General features: G+C 39.3%; 1 pseudogene; it reads right to left on the bottom strand.

Moving 5' to 3' along the window:
- Positions 1-3,076: 3,076 nt before the first annotated feature.
- LOC100585080 lies at positions 3,077-5,149 on the bottom strand (annotated as a pseudogene).
- Between the last annotated feature and the right edge of the window lie 843 nt (positions 5,150-5,992).

Consider the following 5,992-nt stretch of genomic DNA (forward strand, 5'->3'; position numbering starts at 1 on the left):
AAAAAAAAAAAATCCTCCTTTATGGAAGATTTAACTATTTTTAAGAGTTAATAGATGTATTTTAGAGCAGTTATATTTTTTCAGACAAATTGAACAGAGTGCAGAGTCCTCACAGACTTCCTCTCCCTCTCTTCCCCTGCCACCTCAGCAGTTTTCATTAGCAACATCTCCCATTAATGTAGTACATTTGTTACAATAAACAAATCAATATTGATATATTATTCACTAAATTATTAGTTACAGTTTTCATTAACTAATTTGATACATTATTAACTTAATTATAACCTAGATATTGATATGTTATTAACTGAAGTCCACAGTTTATACTAGGGTTCTCTTCCTGTTATATAGTTCTCTGGATTTTATCAAATGCATAATGTGTCATGCATCCCCCATACAATATCAAAATATGTACACAGTACCCAAATACACTCTACAAAATAGTTTCACTGCCCTAAAAATCCTCTGTGCTCTGCCTATTCACCCTTCCATCCCCCTCACCCTTTGGCAACTACTATCTTTACTGTGTCTATAATTTCACCTTTTCTAGAATGTCATATAGTTAGAATCATATGGCACATGATTTTTTTTAGATTGATATTTTTCACATAGCCGTAAGCTTTTAAGGTTCCTTTATGTCTTTTCATGGCTTGGTAGCTCATTTCTTTTCACCCTGAATAATACTTCATTGAATCCACGTACCAGTTTGTTTATCTAGTCACCTACTGAAGTATATCTTGGTTGCTTCCAAGTTGTGGCAATTAAGAATAAATCCTCTATAAACAATCATGTGCAGATTTTGGTGTGGATATGTTTCCAACTACTTGGGTAAATACCAAGGAGTGCAACTGCTTGGTCATGTGGTAAGACTACGTTAAGAAACAGACATTCAGGTGAGGGACAAAATCCTACACATTGGGCACAGTGTACACCACTCGTGTGATGGGTGCACCAAGATCTCAGAAATCACCAGTAAAGTACTTATCCATGTAACTAAACACCACTTGTTCCCCCAAAAACTATTTACAAAAAAAAAAACAGACATTCTTCCAAGTGGCTATATCATTTTGCATTCCTACCATCAATGAATGAGGGCTGCTATTGTTCTACCTCCTCCCCACCATTTGGTGTGTCACTATTATGAATGTTCGCTCTTATTTTGATGAATATGCTGTGGTATCTTACTATTTTAATGTGTATTCCCTAATGATGTGTGATATTAAGCATATTTTCATTTGCTTATTTGTCATGTGTATATCTCCTTTGGTGAGATGTCTGTTCAGATCTTTTGCCCACTTTTTTTTTTTTTTTTGAGATGGAGTCTCGCTCTGTCACCCAGGCTGGAGTGCAGTGGCATGATATCGGCTCTCTGCAAGCTCTGCCTCCCGGGTTCACGCCATGCTCCTTTCTCAGCCTCCCGAGTAGCTGGGACCAGAGGGGCCCGCCACCATGCCCGGCTAATTTTTTGTATTTTTAGTAGAGACGGGGTTTCACCGTGTTAGCCAGGATGGTCTCTATCTCCTGACCTCGTGATCCACCCGCCTCAGCCTCCCAAAGTGCTAGGATTACAGGCATGAGCTACCGTGACCAGCCGCTTGCCCACTTTTTAATTGGACTGTTTGTTTTCTTACTGTTGAGTGTTAAGAGCTCTTTGTGTATTTTGTGCACAAATTCTTTATTGGATATGTGTTTTGCAAAGATTTTCTCCCAGTCTGTGGCTTGTCTTTTCATTCCCTTAACAATATCTTTCACAGAAGTTTTCATTTTAATAAAATATATTTTTCTTTCATAGATTGTATTTTTAGTGTATCTAAAATGTCATCACCAAACCCAAGATCATCTAGATTTTCTCCTATATTATGTTCTAAAAGTTTTACAGTTTAGCATTTTACATTTAGGTTCGTGATCCACTATTAATTATCTTTTTGTGAAAAGAATAAGGTCTGTATCTTTTTTTTTTTTTGTATTTTTATGTCCAGTTGTTCTCAGCAACGTTTGTTGGAAATACTGTCCTTTCTCCATTGGATTGCTTTTGGTCCTTTGTCAAAGATCATTTGACTATATTTATATGGGTCTATTTCTGGGCTCTCTCTTCTGTTCCATGGGTCTATTTGTCTATTCTTTCACTAGCACCACAGTCTTGATTACTGTAGCTTTATAGCATGTCTTGAAGTTGGATAGTATCATTCTCCAACTTTGTGCTTTATCTACTTCAATATTTGTTGGGTATCCTTGGTCTTTCGCTTTCCTATATATACTTTAGAATCAGTTTGTTAATATCCACAAAATAACTTGCTGGGATTTTGACTGTGATTGCATTGAACTGACGGATTATTTGGAAAGAACTGACATCTTAACCATATTGAGTCTTCCTGTTCGTGAACGTCGACTTTCTCTTCACTTACTTAGATTGTTGATTTCTTTCATCAGAGTTTTATAGTTTTTCTCATGTAGTTTCCTTGCACACATTTTGTTAGATTTATATGTAAGTATTTCATTTTTGGGGGTGCTAATGTAAATGGTCATACGTTTTTAATTATAAATTCCAATTGTTCACTGCTGGTATATAGGAAAGCAACTGACTTGTGTATTAACCTTGTATCCTGCAACCTCGTATAATCATTTATTAGATCAAGTTTTTGTGTATGTGAATTTTTTGAATTTTCTACATAGACAATCATATAATCTGCAAATAAAGTTTTCTTTCTTTCTTCTCAATTTCTATACCCTTTATTTCCTTTTCTTTTCTTGACGTACTAGCTAGGACTTACAGTATAATGACAAATTGGAATGGTGAGAAGAAACATTCTTGCATTATTAATTCAAATATTTTTATGGTGCCAATTTTAAATAGTTTTATTTAAGATATTGAATTTTCTACTTACAATACAGTGTTTATAAAGTGCAATGTTATTTCCTTCCCCCTGTGCACATGTTCCATATTCAAGTATTGAGAAGGCCCCATAACTTACTATAGCAGCTGAACTTTTTTAAACTGCCACAGAATTTGCTACAAATTTAGATCTTTCAATGTTTTATATTGATGGAACAATGCTACATCTATACTTGCATTGGCTTAATCAGCCTCTTCAATGGTGGGCCCTGAGGAAGCACCACCAGAGGGAGGAGCTCCACCACCAGCGAATCCCCCAGGCATTCGTCCTGGCATGCCTCCTGCACTCTGGTACAGCTTGGTGATGATGGGGTTGCAGACTTTCTCCAGCTCTTTCTGCTGACGTTCAAATTCTTCCTTCTCGGCAGTCTCGTTCACATTGAGCCAGTTGATAATTTCATTACACTTGTCCAGAATCTTCTCTTTGTCCTCATCGTTAATCTTGCCTTGAAGTTTCTCATCTTTGACAGTTGCTTTCATGTTGAATGCATAGGACTCAAGTGAATTCTTGGATGATACTTTGTCCCTCTGCTTTTCATCTTCAGCTTTGTACTTCTCAGCTTCCTGGACCATACGTTCAATGTCTTTCTTGTTCAAACAGCCCTTGTCATTAGTGATGGTAATCTTGTTCTGTTTTCCTGTACTCTTGTCCACAGCAGAGACATTGAGGATGCCATTGTCATCAATGTCAAAAGTGACTTCAATCTGAAGAACACCTCGGGGCGCAGGAGGTATGCCCGTGAGTTCAAACTTGCCAAGCAGGTTGTTATGCTTGGTCATGGCATGCTCACCTTCATAAGCCTGAATAAGCACACCAGGCTGGTTGTCAGAATAGGTAGTGAGGATCTGTGTCTGCTTGGTAAGAATGGTAGTATTACACTTGATGAGGATGGTCATGTGACTCCACCAGCAGTTTCAATACCAAGGAAAAGACAAGTAACATCAAACAGCAGCAAATCTTGAACATTTTCAGACTTGTCTCCACACAGAATGGCTGCCTGGACAGCTATACCATACGCAACAGCTTCATCAGGGTTGATGCCCTTATTCAGTTCTTTCCCATTGAAGAAGTCTTGGAAAAGCTTCTGAATCTTGGGGATACGAGTAGAACCACCAGCCAGGACAATATCATGAATCTGTCACTTGTCTAATTTGGCATCTTGAAGGGCTTTCTCTACATGGTCCAGAGTGCCATGGAACAGGTCAGCATTCAATTCTTCAAATCAGGCACGGGTAATGGAGGTATAGAAGTTGATTCCTTCATAGAGACAATCGATACCAATATGGCCTGGGTGCTGGAAGAGAGAGTATGCTTAGCATGTTCACAAGCGGTACGGAGGCATCTTACAGCTCTCTTATTCTCACTGATGTCCTTCTTATGCTTGTGCTTGAACTCAGCAATAAAATGGTTGAACACTAGGTTGTCAAAATCTCCACCCAAGTGAGTGTCTCTGGCTGTAGATTTGACCTTAAAGATTCCATCCTCAAAATGGCACGCTCACTTTCATAAACCTGAATAAGCACACCAGGCTGGTTGCCAGAATAGGTAGTGAGGATCTATGTCTGCTTGGTAAGAATGGTAGTATTATACTTGATGAGGATGGTCATGACTCCACCAGCCGTTTCGATGCCAAGGGATTGACACATCAAAAGTGCTACCCCCTAGGTCAAAGATCAGCACATTTCTTTCTGTTTCAACCTTTTGTCTAAGCCATACGCAGCAGCAGTTGGCTCATTAATAATTCTAAGTACATTGAGACCAATAATAGTTCCAGCATCTCTGGTAGCCTGATGCTGAGAGTCATTAAAGTAAGCTGGCACTGTGACCACAGCATGGGTAACAGTCTTCCCAAGGTAGGCTTCTGCAATTTCCTTCATATTTGTCAGAACCATAAAGGATACCTTCTCTGGATAGAAGCTTTTGGTCTCTCCCTTGTATTCTACTTGGACCTTGGGCCTGCCAGCATCATTCACCACCATGAAGGGCCAGTGCTTCATCTCAGACTGGACAACAGCATCATCAAATCTGTGCGCAATCAGACGTTTGGCATCAAAAACCATGTTGGTGGAGTTCATTGCAACTTGATTCTCTGTGGCATCACCAATCAATTGTTCAGTGTCCGTAAAGGCAACAGAGCTGGGAGTGGTTCGGTTTCCCTGATCATTGGCAATTATCTCTACTTTTCCTTGCTGGAAAACACCCACACAAGACTAGCTGATGCCAGGATCAATACCAACTGCAGGTCCCTTCGACATGGTTGCTGGCATGTAGGCCTGGCTCCAACAACGAAGAAAGACACAGGAACCCCGAGAGCTGCAGGTGAGTTCAATGAGCTAATTCAAATATTTTTATTTCAGCTATTCTGATAGGCATGTAATTCTATCTTATGATTTTTTGCATTTCCCTATGACTAATGATATTGCATACTTTTTCATATACTTATTTGCTATCTGTAGATTCTCTTTAATGAATTTTTTCATTTCTTTTGCTTCTTTTCTAATTGGATTGAATTTTTTCCTTCTGAGTTTTGAGAGCTCCTTATATAATCCAGATATGAGTATTTTATCAGATATGTGGCTTGTAAATATTTTCTCTCTGTCTGGTCTGTAGCTTGACTTCTTATCCTCTTAACGGAGTCTTTTGCAGAGTAAAAGCTTTTGGTGTAAAAGCTTTCGGTGTCAAGGCTAAGAACTCTTTGCTTATGCCTAAATCCTGATGATTTTCTTTCTTTTTTTTTCTTTTTCTTTTTTCTTTTTTGTTTCTGAGACGGAGTCTTGCTCTGTTGCCCCAGCTGGAGTGCAGTGGCCTGATCTTGGCTCACTGCAACCTCCACCTCCCGGGTTCAAGCGATTCTCCTGCCTCAGCCTCCCAAGTAGCTGGGACTACAGGTGCGGGCCACCATGCCTCGCTAATTTTTGTATTTTTAGTAGAGATGCAGTTTCACCATGTTAGCCAGGATGGTCTCAATCTCCTGACCTCAAGATCTGCCCATGCTGTCCTCCCGAAGTGCTGGAATTACAGGCATGAGCCACTGTGCCCAGCCCTGATGATTTTCTTCTAAAAATTTTATAGCTTTACCTTTTACGTTTAAATCTTGA

Source organism: Nomascus leucogenys, chromosome 23 (genome assembly GCF_006542625.1).
Source record: "Nomascus leucogenys isolate Asia chromosome 23, Asia_NLE_v1, whole genome shotgun sequence".
In the NCBI taxonomy this organism is placed as follows: domain Eukaryota; kingdom Metazoa; phylum Chordata; class Mammalia; order Primates; family Hylobatidae; genus Nomascus; species Nomascus leucogenys.